The following is a 14479-nucleotide window of genomic DNA, read 5'->3' as shown; positions in this document are numbered from 1 at the left end:
AAGCACTAGGAATTCATGGACCTTTCCCCTAAAGCTGTACCATTTACAACTAGTCCAAGTCTCTGTCTCACTGCAAAACTAGGAGGGAGTATGCGAGTGGCTCTGCCTCAGGCAGGTGCCTGTCCTTTCGCCAATCAACTGTGTTCAGGAAGTCAAGTCAAATAGCTGCTAGTGGCTCACCCTGTGGATTGGGGTTAGTTTCCAGAGAATCCATTTTGAGCTGGACAAACACTCAGAAAAGATCTGCCAAAATGAAGATGATGAGCTTGGATTTGCCTGGGCTGAGTTTTAAAAGCCATCTTCTGGAAGAATTGACAAGCCAACCATTGGAAATGAAAGGTGAAGCAGACCACTTGGGGTAGGAGGTTTGGCGGTCATTACCATCAGGAATAAGAAGTACAGCTGGGGCAGGGCATCAAAGCATTGGGGAAGATAACTGGCAAGAGTGGTGAACCAGGCACAGCTTCATTAATATAGGAAAGAAAGAAATGAGGTAGATCACCCAGAAAAATGCAAGTTGTCAAAGAAGCCAAAGAAAACCAGATTCACGGGGGAAGAAGTTAGAAATCCTGAGATTTGACAGCATTTAGGGAATGAAACCTGTTGGATTTGGTGGTTCGGATGTCTGTGACTTTCTCAAATGGTTAGGACACAGGTTAGAGGTGGAGCAGAATTAATAGGAGGTCATTTTGGGAAGGAAAGAGGTAGGATTGTTGTCACAAAAGGAACCAGAATAAAGGGAGGGCTTGCATGTTTTAGTCTGAGGAGAGAACTGGACTGAGTTTGTAAACCTGAGGCTTAAGAGCCAGCCATGAAGTCAAGATGACGATGAGCTAACATAAGCCCCAAGGAAGTTCAGAGATTTGGAATCAAGGACACAAGTTCGTGGGTTAGTTTCAAAAAAGTGAAAGGTTTCATCCTGCGACAGGAGAGAAATAGCAGATGGATGTTGGAGGAGAAAGTTGAAGTCCAAAGGAGAGAAAAACCTGCAGCCTGTCTCTCTGGGTGTTCTGTCTCCTCTGCAAACATGAAATGAGTGTTGGAGTTTTACTAAAGAAGGTCTCAGTTTCAAGAATGTAGGTTTGGGGGCACCTGGGTGGCTCAGTCGGTTAAGCGTCTGACTTCGGCTCAGGTCATGATCTTACGGTTCGTGGGTTCGAGCCCCACATCAGGCTCTGTGCTGAGAGCTCAGAGCCTGGAGCCTGCTTCAGATTCTGTGTCTCTCTCTCTGTCCTTCCTCTGCTTGCACTCTTTGTCTCTCTCTTTCTCTGTCTCTCAACAATAAATAAACATTTAAAAAATTTAAAAAAAAAGATTGCAGGTTGAACACAACCATTTTCCATCAGTGGAAAGTTCAAGAAACTCTTCAAGCAGTGAGAAGAAGCCCTTATTAAGGACTAGAAACCTAGAGAAAAAAAAATTATTTACTGGCCATGTAGACCAGTTTTACAAGTTGATCTGAATTTTGCAGGTGGCTTTCAAGAGTATTATAGAAAAGAAGTATAACCTCCAATTATCTGGTTTTAAACAGTAAGAAAATTCACCAGCATTCAGCAAGCAAATAAAATACAGTTGCTGTTTAATAGAGAAAACAAAATCAGTTTTATCAGTTCAGTCCCACTGAGTATTCACTAGGTGTTCCTATATTTTTCCCTTCCAGGAAGAAAATGGCCATAATAATGAAATAAGTGCTTCCCTACATGACCTCCAGGTAGTTTTAACCTTTCTCAGAACTGAGGTAAATCACTGCAACAGTTCTGATGCCTGAGTCCCTCGGTGCATCTCTCAGATCTGCTGGGGCCCTTGAAGTCACACCCCTGGCAGGTACCTTTGAGAAGGTTGAAAGAAGTTCAGAGGGAATATTGGTCTTGGGTCTTGTTCACACCTTGGCAGTTCTAGAAACCATGTTTTATCAACTCTTTCAAACTGATCAGGCTCTCAGAGACTGACCGGTCACGTTGGGGAATCTCAATAAACTACGATTCCCACGCAATCTTTTACAATGCAGCATACACACACCTTCTGTGGCTCCATCATCCCATTGTCCAGTAATCATAGTGGCTGAAAGAGGAAACAGAAGAAAGGGATAACATGTCAACCACAGGAAGCCTGAGGGATCATCCCTGAGCCTCCAAAGAAAATACAGCTCCCTCAAAAGTGCTTAGCATAATGTGGGAATTCGATCAGGGAGGGTTGGTGAACATACCTTGGCTAATCCTAATCTCAGTTTGCTGTGGAAACATGAATTATTTAGGACCCCTAACCTTTTTTGATTCAAGCCACCTTTGCTCCTTTCAGGATATGTTGGTGCTCCTGATTTGGCCAAATTTGCCGGTGCAAACTGACTTTCATGGGACTGTACCACTGTCCCCTGTATTTCAAGGTCCTTTCGTCCTGCTGGGCTACAAGAACCATTCCGATTTCTGCAAGCTTTCTCTCACCCACCATATTTTGATACATGACTGATTTGGTTGTATAGAGATAACTTGGTTTCCAAGACTACATCAGAAGTGCCTTTTCTCTGGACATCAGAAGGGTCTTCTAGGCACTCCTTGAACTGTCCAGTTTACACAGCTGCCTGTCTGTAGCAATGCACTTAGCTCCGCTTGTTGAGAAGGCCCTTAAGTATCAAGACCAGCCTTTCCTTTGTGGCTTTGACCCTCTTACTGAATCCCTTCCCATAGTTCCTCTCCCACACTGGGCTGTGCTTCTCCAGGTTCATGTCTCAGTTCCAAAGCTCTTCCTGCAGACGTGGTTTCGCGACTCTCCCCTTATGACCACTTGCCTGTTAACTGCACTCTAATTCCTCACTGTTCCAAAATGTGATACTCAGACTGCAGTATTTGGCACAGGTTAGCGTGACAATAATACTTCTACTGGGGTGTGACATCCTAAGAAAATGGCACTAGGTGTTTTAAAAATATCTATGTCTTACTTTTTTGCTTCTTGTGACCACGTAACCACTCAAACACTTGGTGTTTCAAAAACAAATATCACCAATACCTTCTTGTGTATTCAGCAGCATTTTTCAACTGAATTGTTGGACTTTACATGTATCCCTGTGATATTTCACTTTTCTTATACAGATTCAATAGGTAAGTCACATCTTTAAGCTTTAAAGTAAGCACGGTTCGAAATGTAAGTGCAAGTAGTCAAGTGCTTTCCAAGTGCAAAATGGGTTGGCTTCAACTGCCACAGAATTTAGAAATACATTCATCCACGACCAAAAAACCCTCCCAACAGCTTGGACAGCTCTCCTCTGTCCAGCTCTCACTCTGCTTCAGACACAACACATAAACACATATCCCATTGCTGTTGAACTCCCTTTCTTTTTGTGTGTTCTGTAATAAGGAAATTTATAATTTACATATTTTCCCCCTAATATCAGTTCTTCATAGTCACATAGTAGATAAGAATGAGGCTCTGAGAGGTAAGTGATTAATTTGGAACTAAGAAGAGATTTTCAGTCCCTGAACCTCACTGTCTTTTGAGTAGCATATTTGTAGCAGAAGCATCAAGAATTTTCTTTTGAGTTGGAATTCTCATTAGAGCAGAATGACCTTATTAGGGAGATGTTATTCCAGCCTAAAAAAATATCTGCCTGCTCTCTACCTCCATCAATGGCAAGTGTCTGCCCTCCTCTGGCCAAAGGGAGGATGACAGCTACGACTGAGCAAATCCTCAGGACAAAAGTCAGACCTTGGAATCTGGGAAATATGTAACTGCTCCAGGATATTATTGCTTTTTAGTGAATTCTGGTCTTGGCTCGGCATACAACTTTGCTTCTGGGATTCCCAGGGCAGCCGAGCACCACCCCCATCTTTGACCTAGGTAATCTCTGAAGTCCTTACCAGCCCTGATTCTAAGAATCATAAAGGAGGCTGTGTGCAATGATGTCCTGTAGTAATATAGGGTGCCTGATCCAAATCCACTGGACGTCGCCATGTGGGAGGTGCTAATGTAAATAGACCCCAATCAGTTTTTGGCTCTGCAGCCCCGTAGACACCTGTCATTGCTCTTCTGAGCTCCCTCAGGTGGCTCCTGTATCCAGCAGCTCTTTCCATTGGGTGAGCCCAGGTGGGGATGGTCTTTGCTCCCAGTTAAGCAGAATGTCTCCAGTTCAGGAACTCTTGAGAGACTACGCAACAGACAGAAGTGGCCACCACATGAAATCTTCCCACCTGACATTTGGCTGACATTCCTCACATGCTGACCCAATGGAAATGCTTCACTAGCTATGCAAGGTAATAGAGTGGGTTACCCCTGTTTTTTCTAGGTTTAATTTTTTCCTTTTTAGTTTTCTTTCTTTCTTCAACTCATCAATTCACGAAGAATTCGGTTTTCCGTAGGAGTCTCAATTCAATATTTTCTCCAAATAGGTATCGTGGCATAAGTTTTTTGATAATAATTGGGAAAGACAGGATCTTAAAATGGGGAGGCCATGGCCGTGGGCCACCCGAGCTGAGACTCTGGAGCTGCCGTGAGGCTGACGCAGGGGAACCATTCCCCTGCCGGCTGTTGCTGGAGGCTGCCAGTGGGGAGTGCATTCTGGCTTCTGCTATCCAAGGGGCTACCCAGAGGCTCCCAAGAAAAGCACCTTTGATTGTGGCGGTATGGGCCCTGTCAGTGCCGAGGAAACGCACCATCTGGGGAAGATGGACTTGCTCTGGGTCACAGAGGAAATGTGGGAGCTGTAGGCAGAGGCTGAGCAAGCTGAGTGGTGAGTAGGCAGTGATGGTCTCCTGCCCACTGTCCCTGGACCTCTGAGTGAGCTGCCCTGGAGAGCAATCTGCTCCTCTGTGCTGGTGTCCAGGGCAACAGCATCTGGGGCCAGAAGCTGACAGCTGCATTGATTAGAACAGTACCCAGGGACTACTTGAGCCTCCTCTGTGGGTAAAAAAAGCCAAGTGGTGACCTGGTGCGGTGGGCCCTGCCTGGCTAGCGCTCTCACTCTGCGACGAATTGTTGTGCGTCCTCAGCCAAGTTACAGTACCTCTCTGGGTCGAGTTTGATCAAATCGGATGTTCTTTTTTTATTATGTCACATTTAGCGTCATTAGTCGGGAAGAATTACTGCATAAGGATATGCACCCTAGATTGCATGGTTTGGAGCACAGGCTGCAGTTATACTGATAAAAATTTGGGAGTGTGCACAGTATTCTACTTGATGCAGAGGAGTGTGCGTGTGAGAAACAGATCCTTAGAGGACAACAAAGGGAAAGAAGAGACGGAGGGTGGGGGAGGAAATTGAAAATAAGTTGGGCCTGTGAGAAAAAATTGCACCAAAATTTGTTGTGAGTTGAAATTTCTGCCAATCATTCCAACTGACACAGTGTGAGTTAGAGGGGTAGGGACTATACAGGTCCTATAAGTGCAATAATGACCTATTAGCCTGCCAGCCAGCTCAGGAAAGACAGTCCCATTAACCTTCAAAATTGACATTGAAAACCACCCTCGCCCGGAATCGGTGTCAGTCATAGCTATTTGCTGACCTCTGCTGGCCAAAATAAATAATGTCTGCATTACAAAAAACCGATATTTCTGATGGCAACAATATTCATTTACCCAACGAATATTTATGGAGCTCCTATTAAGTACTAGACACCGTTCTAACACAGACCAGGGGACGCCTGGGTGGCTCAGTCGGTTAAGCGTCCTACTGTGGATTTCGGCTCAGGTTGTGAGTTCCAGCCCTGGTTGGGCTCCGTGCTGCTAGTGTGGAGCCTACTTGGGATCCTCTCTCTCTCTCTCTCTCTGACCTTCCCCTGCTCACGTGCACCTACACGTACACTTTCCATTTCTCTCAAAATAAATAAACATTAAAAAAAAATAAAACAGACCAGTGGTCAAAATAGACAAAGATCCCTACCTTCACAGTATTTAATTCAGTAACAACAGTTGTAACATCTAACGTTTAGAGTCCTGGCCATGTAGGTGCCAGGTATTTTAACTGCTTGGTTTTATCAACTCATTTTAACCCTCAAATCAATCCCATCGGTTAGGTATGACTCTTTCCCATTTGCCAATGAGGAAATTGCTGCAGAGAGAGACGTTGACTGATTCAGCCTGGGTCGCAGAGCTGGAAGTAATTGAGCCTCATTTAAATCCATCCATCTGGCTCCAGGACCTGTTCTAAACCACTCCATACATCCTCTTTACTGTTACGTCCTAGCAGATAGGCTTTCCTTCCTGCCCCAAATATTGTATAGACAACGACATTATTATATGGCAAACACCGGCTCTGCTCATCTGGTTCAGCCAGTCATCAATCTCTGCCACTGTGCAGCCTCAAGTCGGTCCCTTACCCCAGGTAGTTGTGAGAAGATTAATGCATGGCAAGTGAGTGCTCCCAGCAGGGGTCTTTAGGTGTTTTCCCCATTCTCCTCCCTCCCAGATGCTGGCCCTTGGACGGGAAGGTCAAGGAAGCTACAGGAGGAGCTGAATTTCTGACCAGCTGCTCCTGTCTTGAGGTCTTTGTGATTCTTGCTTCTGCAGTTCAGCGTTAAGAGTAGGAGGCAATTTGGAAGTTAGGGATGAAACCAGAAAGTCTTCTCTGCCTGGACTAGATCTCCGGGGCAAAGAGACAGCAAGAGGGTTTCAGGTCTGCTCCGGGGAAAGCTGGCATCTACTGACCTGCCTGCACGTGGGGGGTGGAGACCTGCCAGTCTCCAGAGGGCTGCTGTAAACGGTAAACCGCCAGCAGCTGCTGCCAGGAGGGAGCGGGTGGAAAGTGACAGAACACAGGAAGTCTGAAGGGGTCCTAGAATTTTTACCTTTTTTTATTTTTTTAAAGTTTATTTATTTATTTTGAGAGAGAAAGACAGCACGAGCAGAGGAGGGGAAGAGAGAGAGAGAGAGGGAGAATCCCAAGCAGGCCTCAGGCTGTGAGCTTGAAGCCTGGTGCGGGGCTTGAACTCATGAACAATGAGATCAAGACCTGAGCCAAAATCAAGAGCCAGACGCTTAACCGACTGAGTCACTGAGGTGCCCCTGGAGTCCTAGAATTTTTAGAAGCCCTTGATTTTTATGTGTTTATTTTTTAAATCTTGTGTGCTCAACCTCATACAAAATATTAATTTTATAGGGAGAGAAGAACATATTTTTTAATTTCATTAAAAAATTTTGTTGACTTTTTAAGACAGTTTTTAAAAGTATTATGTTATGGTATACCCCAGAATCCTCTCTTGTCACCAGTGTCCAAATAACAGCAATAATGATAACTGCCATTTAAGAAGCACAGATTATGTGCCAGCATCTCACAGCAGCCCCATGACATAGATACTGTTATTTACAAAACTTAGAGATGAGTACACTGAAATTCAGAGAGGTTATGTCATTTGCCTGGGGTTACACAGCCAACACTCAAAGCTGTGCCTGGATGACCCCATTACCACCACTCTATACTATGTCCCAAAATAAGGGAAGCGATATAAACTGAGTGACCCGCCTCTAGGTCTTAGAGATCTTTAAGAATCATTCCAAGAAGCAGAGAGAATTTATCCCTGGGTTTTGTCTGACCCATTGGTGTGATTTGGAGGCAACAGATCTGTGTGTCCCTGAGAGAGGCGTGGGTAGGTCTGTTCTCACGTGATGCAGATCTGGCAGTGTGGAGCCACCACAAGCCCAAGAGAGCCCCGGAAGAGACCTCTTAGGAAGCAGTGAGTTGAAATATGAAGTGCCAAGGACTGTCCCCTACACTAGTGAGAGGCTCTCGGTAGCCTTATGTGGGGGTGGGGGTGGAGAGTACCATTTATCCAAGCATTAAAGAGAAGGGACTGTGTCCCAGGGGAGGAAGCTTACCAGAGGCCATGTAGCACTGGGGGCCAGAGCTGGGACTACAGCCCAGGCCTTACAAGTGCAAGGTCAGTCCTACCTGCAATCCAGGACCCTGTCCTCTTCCAGGATAGCCCAGCGGCATGATAGAAATGCAGAATCTCAAACAAACCCGGCATCTCCTCCCAGCCTTGGGCCCGCCACTGAGGCCACTCTAGTCTACACTTGCCCACTGAAATGGCACCCTTAAATTGGAACATGAGAGACTTTTTCTCAAAGGAGATTCAACTTTCTCGGTTTACACTATTCCAGAAGGAATGAGCTCCATAGCATGGTAACTGGCAGTTCGGCTGGGGCACAAATTTGAATCATGTTCACCTTGGGGTGGGTCTCTGGTCAAGGTTCTCAGCTCTTGGGGAGCTGGATGAGGGGGTGGGGGGACAAGGCACCACTTCATCATCTGGCAGGTTTGGTCTCCACCAGTCACTTGGCCCTTAGATCTGAGAAGTCACAATTCAGCATAAAAGGAGTTAAAGTGAGGAACCAGCCCTGTTGCTCTGTTTCCTCATGTGTAAAATGAATACAGCGCTCCTCTCCTAGGTTGCTATAAAGAAAACACGAGTTAGGACAGTGCTTGGCATGTAAGGAACTATCAATAAATGTTAGCTATCATCATCATCATCACCGTCATTGTCGTCGTCATCATGAATTCTTGACACCTGTGGGCTACATATGGCTCTGGACCTTCTCAATTCCCTCAGTGACAAACAAGAAATGCTATATTTGCCCCTGAGTTTCTCCAAATGGCATGTGCCTTCTAGAATGCGGTATTTCCCCTGTATATCCTCACAGTAAGTTAACCAGCAAAATCAGAGTGAAGGCTTATCTCTCATGGGGTGGCCAGTATTCATGGAGATTCTGTGTTGTTATTACCCCATAAGCATTGCCATAGATTCACTCAGTCATGGCAGAGACGAACCCAGCTACATGAAGGAGCGGACTCTGGGTCCCTTCCATCCCCCTAGCCTTCCCCCCAGAGCTGAGACCTTTGCCCGGTGGGCATGATTCAAATTTGTGCCTTGGCAAAGCTGCCAGTTATCACGCTATTGACTCATTCCACTTGGAACTGTTTAAACCAAGTAAACGGAATCTATGAATGCCAGGGGGGCAATACAGTTTTTCCCAGGGTGCATTTCACAGGATACTAGTTCCATCAAATGCTTACATTTGTTGAGTCGTTGTTGGGCTGTCAAATAGGTTTGAGAAGCATTGGTGTTTTAAGCAAGTTTCTTTTCTGAGGACATCCTCATCCTTCACATGCCGGCTTTCTGAGTCTGCAAGGGAGGGCCAGGGTATGCTCCTTCTCAAACTTCTTTGGCCATCCGGCTCTCTTTTGTTTGTGGGACAGCTTGGGGGACTTGGCGTTCTATGGCAGTATTTCCAAACCTTCGCCTGCACGTGGTTCACCTGGGAATCTTACTGAAGTACAGTTTCTGAAAGGCAGTTTCTGCTTTAGAAGGTCTGGGAGGAGCCTGGGATTCTGCATGTCTATCATGCTCCCAGGTGGTGCTGATGCTGCTGGTCCACAGACCACAGCTTTGAACAGTGGCGTTTGAGAAAAATTTCTGAAAGCTCTGTCTGCTTGATTCCCTTCCCCAGGACTCCTGTGACATCCCTGTCACAGTCCAAATGTCTGCTGTGCTTGGATCATGTGAAAAGTGAACTGGATACTGAGCTGGAGTGGATGCTTGGGAGGACAGGGAGTTCTGTCCCTTTTGTTCCCAGCGGCGTGTCCAGAGGCTAGAACTGTGCCTGGATCACAGAGATGGTCAGGAAACACCAGCGCAATGATTGCATCGCAAGGGAAATTAGCAAAGTTGCCCTTTTCCTAGCATTTTCTGAAACATTTGCTCTGCTGAGCTGTGGTGGATCTGAGTCCTTAAGGTCCAAGACTGCTGCAAACTCACCAAAGATTACGAAAACCACCCAAAGCAAGTCTTTCTTAAACTTGCAAATCTGACTCAGCCAACTTCTATGTGAGGCCTCCGCCTGTGAAGACAGGGCTGCTTTTCTTGTTAGGGGAGCCTCAGACCTTGTGGTCTCCAAGTCTCACGGAGAGGGTGCTTCCTGGGTTGGCATTCAGGGTGCGTCACAGGCTGGCCAGTAGCTCCAGAAAGAAGCACTTTCTTTAAGATGGCACCAAAGCATTCCAAGGCAAGTCCATGGGCAACTTACTAGGTTCTCAGATTTGGCCTCATCCTCGTCCCGATGCCCTCATTGCCAGTCCAGACAGGGAGCCAATTTTCTTGCTCTTCAACAATTTGTCTGTTTGTTTTGATCAGAGAGAATAGGAAGAGAAGCTCTTTGTTGCCATGGTAACTGCTCATTGAGATTCTCTTTTGTTAATGTTTATTTATGTTTTTTTGATGGGGGGCAGAGCAGAGAGAGAGGGTGACAGAGGATCCGAAGTGGGCTCTGCACTGACAGCAGAGGGCCTAATGTTGGGGCTCGAACTCACGAGCCACGAGACCATGACCTGAGCCCAAGCTGGATGCTCAACCGACTGGGCCACCAGGTGCCCCTCTCATTGAGATTCTTAAGTAGGTGTGCATGGAGGCCAAGTCTCCCTCAAATCGGTTCTTTCCTTCCAGGAACTTATAATCTTCTTGGGGAGCAAGGCTACCAATGCGTGAGCTATATAGCCAGTGACCAATGGGAGGTGCAGTAGGTGCTTTTCAGTGACTCCTATGCTGGGGCAATCTCAAAAGGCTTCCCAGAGAAGCAAAAATGAGCCAAGCTTTCAAATAGTTGGATAACAGGGGAACACAAGAATGGGTGTGAGAGACTGTGAAGGTGAAATTTCATAAGCATTATTTGGGAGGCAAGGACTAAATTACCCTGCTTAGAAGAAGGTCAGGGGTGTGCTGGGTGGAAAAGCAAATTGGACCCTGGAATGTCAGGTCATAGGGGCTGGACACCTGGGTCCATCTCTTTAGAACTAGAGTCTGGGAGGTATGTGCTGTTAGGTTCAGGCAGCCACAAGGCAGTCACAGAGAGACAGGCTCCTGAGTGAAGCCAGGGGTGGATCACCAGATTGAGAGGGAATGAGAGGGTCTGGTCACTAAATACAGTTGTATAGCTCATGCACTGCACAAAAGCACCTGGCCAAGGGAGCAAGAGAGCACTGAAATCCAGTTCTCACTCCTCTGTGTTTACTAAGGCACCTGCATGGGCTGGCAGGGGTCTGATGGGCTCTAGTCACAGCCACTTGGTGTTTTTTCTTCATGGCAAGACGTTTTCTCAAATAGCCGGTCATATGCCTTCCCAGTGTGTCCCAAGGGGGGTGCTGCTCATCTTCGCACAGGTGTTCTGAGAATGCAGTTAGAACTGGAACAAACCAGTTTTCTTCTGCTGCCGACTGACCCAACAAGCCAGCATGGTCTGTAGTATCTGTATTTGTCCTCTTCGACTGAATTCAACTAAATCTTCTTCAAGAACGATTTAGCTCCTGGGCACCTGCGTGGCTCAGTCTGTTAAGCATCCGACTTCAGTTCAGGTCATGATCTCAGGGTTCATGGGTCCGAGCCCTGCATCGGGCTCTGTGCTAACAGCTCAGAGCCTAGGGCCTGCTTCAGATTCTGTGTCTTCCTCTCTCTTTGCCCTTCTCCCAGTCATGTTCTGTCTCTCTCTCTCAAACATTAAAAAGAAAGAAAGAAAGAAAGAAAGAAAGAAAGAAAGAAAGAAAGAAAGAAAGAAAGAAAGAAAGAAAGAAAGAAAGAAAAGAAAGGAATGATTTAGCTCCCAAGCAGGAAATGAGAACAGAGCATCTGTAGCCCTCAGGGTCCTAAAGGTAGGACCAGCAACCAACTGTCCCAAGGGGTTGGGCAGAGATGTGCACACTTGAAAGTGCCCCACAGTTTCCCTGCTGGCAGCAGTGAATATCACGGATGCAGATGACACAGAGAAATGCAGATGGCTTGAAGGGCTGTAAGAACCAGTGCTTCCCATTAAGGGTACTGCTGGCATTTTGGCGACAACCAAAAATTCCCCCTCCAGGTTTCAAAGGCCTCTCCCAAGGGTTGAATCACCCCCAAATGAGAACAACTGGTCCCTGCTCTTGACAGAAGAGAAAACAGGCGTAGTAAGGTGTCCAGCCTCTCACGGACAAGAAGATGCCAAAGCAGGGTTAGCATGCATGATGCCTGCTCTGCACCACTTTTCACCAGCTTTCCCCACTCACCACGATTGTCTTTCTTTCCCCCCCAGTCTTATTCATTCTCTATCTAGATCTCTGAATTGAGACCACAGAACATAGTGGAGCCAACTGATCCAAGTTCACCCATGGTCCCCTTGGGCTCCCAACAGCTAAACAGAGAAAAGGTAAAGAGAACAGTTAGGTCCCTGGCTTTGGCCCGCAGCCATCTGTTTTGAGAGGTGGGCGCCCTTAAGTACAGATGAGTGGGGCTGCAGGCTGGGCCTGACTTCCAAGGTCATACGTGGTCCTGCTGTGCCCTCTCTTTCCCCTGGGCCGGACCCACATCCCCCCACACAACCTTCTCAGGCTGGGTAGTAATTCACCACTTTTTTCACCCCGCTGATAAATACTAGGTGAACCTTTCCCTCTCCTTGCCCCGTGGCTGTCCTTACAGTGAGAAGGGGAAATTCAATCTCGCTTGTCAAGGAGGTGAGGAAGAGGGCAGGCAGTGCCAGTGCCCGGCCCGGAGCTTTTGACCACATGCCTCCTCCCCGGGCCTCTACCTGGACCCAGCATGTGACCTGGGGAGGCTACATGGTTCACAACCAGTCATGGGCTTCAAACTTATGCACTGTGAACTCTAGAAACAGAACTCAGAAAAGGCCCTTTGCAGATTCCTGTGCTCCTTGCGTTAATAACTGATAATAAATTATAGCCAAAAATGTTATTATTAGAACTTTCAATATTCCTCCTTAACATTTTTTAGTATGTAATACTTAATAATAAAAAATGTGTATGTAATGTTTATGTAAACAATTAAATGAAATAAAAGCCCACCAACAATTTAAGAATTAGAGTATTACCGGGGAGCCTGGATGGCTCAGTTGGTTGAGCGTCTGACTTCGGTTCAGGTCATGCTCTCACGGTTAGAGAGTTCGAGCCCCCTGTCGGGCTTTGTGCAGACAGTTCAAGAGCCTGGAGCCTGTTTTGGATTCTGTGTCTCCCTCTCTCTCTGTCCCTCCCCCATTTGCACTCTGTCTCTGTGTCAAAAATAAATAAACATTAAAAAAAAAAAAAGAAAAAATTAATTAAAAAAAAACAAAAAAGAATTAGAGTATTACCAGTGGTTTTGTATCTGTCTAGGTACTGGTGCCCTACCCCACACTTTCCTGGCAACTTCCAGGTCGTCACTTTCTGAATTTGGTTGTTTACTGTTCTTCTGTTTTATTTTTACATTTTATCACATACTTATGAATGTTTCATCTTGCTTGTTTTAAACATTAGAGAAAGATAATATGCTATATGAGGTACTTTTCTCTACAATTCAAAACCATGTGAGATGCATTTGACTTGGTCACATGGCTGCACTCTATGCGTTTCACACTCTTGGACGTGTCTCCAGGCACACATATGCAAGAGTGCCTCTAGGTACACATTTAGGAATGGAGTTATGGGTCATAGAAAAGGCAGGTTTTCAACTTTATGATATGGTATCACTTTACAAAGTGATTGTATGAATTTCATTGCTACTAGCTGTGTATAAACGTTCCCATTAGCCAACATCCTCATAAACACTTGCTATTGTATTAGTTTTTCCCAATAGTGTGTAATCTGGTGTGTAAAATAGCATCCCAGTGGTCATAGTTTTCATTTTCCCAATTACTGAGGTTAAGCATGTTTTTATATGTGTATTTGCTATTTGTATTGTTTCTTCTGTAAAATGCCTATTTGTATTGTTTCCATACAATACTGAGCTGTCCTAACTGATTGGTAGAATTTTAAGAAATACAATCTGGATGTTAAATCCTTGGCAGTTATATCTGTTATATCTGTTACAAATATCTTCCACCAAGATGTTTGATATTTTTCACTTTCTTTATGGCATCTTTTGGTGGTGTCAATGCAGTCAATTTATCAGTTTTGGGAGGGGTACTTCGTGTGTCTTTTGATAAACCCCAAGGTTTATTATAAAGACATTCAAATTTTCTTCTCAAAGTTTTAAGCTTCACTTTTCATATTTAAGATTTTAGTCTATCAGAAGTTAATTTTTGGATATCTGAATAAGGATCGACTTTTATTAATTTCCCTATTGGATGGCCAGTGACCTTAGCACCATTTATTGAATGGTCCACCCATGATCTACACCATCACTTTCTTCATCTAGCAACTTATCATATATATGTAGTTCTGTTCTGTAGTCTGTTTCTTAGACCAGTTTGACTGTCCTGGCTATCCCGCTTTAATTACTTTAACTGTTGAGGAAGTCATGCAGTCTGGAAAGTGATGCACGTTCCTTCATCCTGTTTGTCTTCAACATAACTTGGCTCTTTTTGGACATTAGCTTTTCCATTTGATGATATAATCATATGCCCATAAAACCATCTGAACCTTCTCTTTGCAGAAAGATTTTGGGCTACTGCTGCAATTTATTTCACAATAATAAGGCTATTTATATTTTCTATTTCTTCCTTAGTTACTTTTATAAGCAATATTTTTCCAAGAATTTGTTTTT

The sequence above is a fragment of the Felis catus genome, chromosome C1 (assembly GCF_018350175.1).
Source record: "Felis catus isolate Fca126 chromosome C1, F.catus_Fca126_mat1.0, whole genome shotgun sequence".
Lineage (NCBI taxonomy): Eukaryota > Metazoa > Chordata > Mammalia > Carnivora > Felidae > Felis > Felis catus.
The sequence above is the reverse complement of the archived record's forward strand: the minus strand, read 5'-3'. Positions refer to the sequence as shown.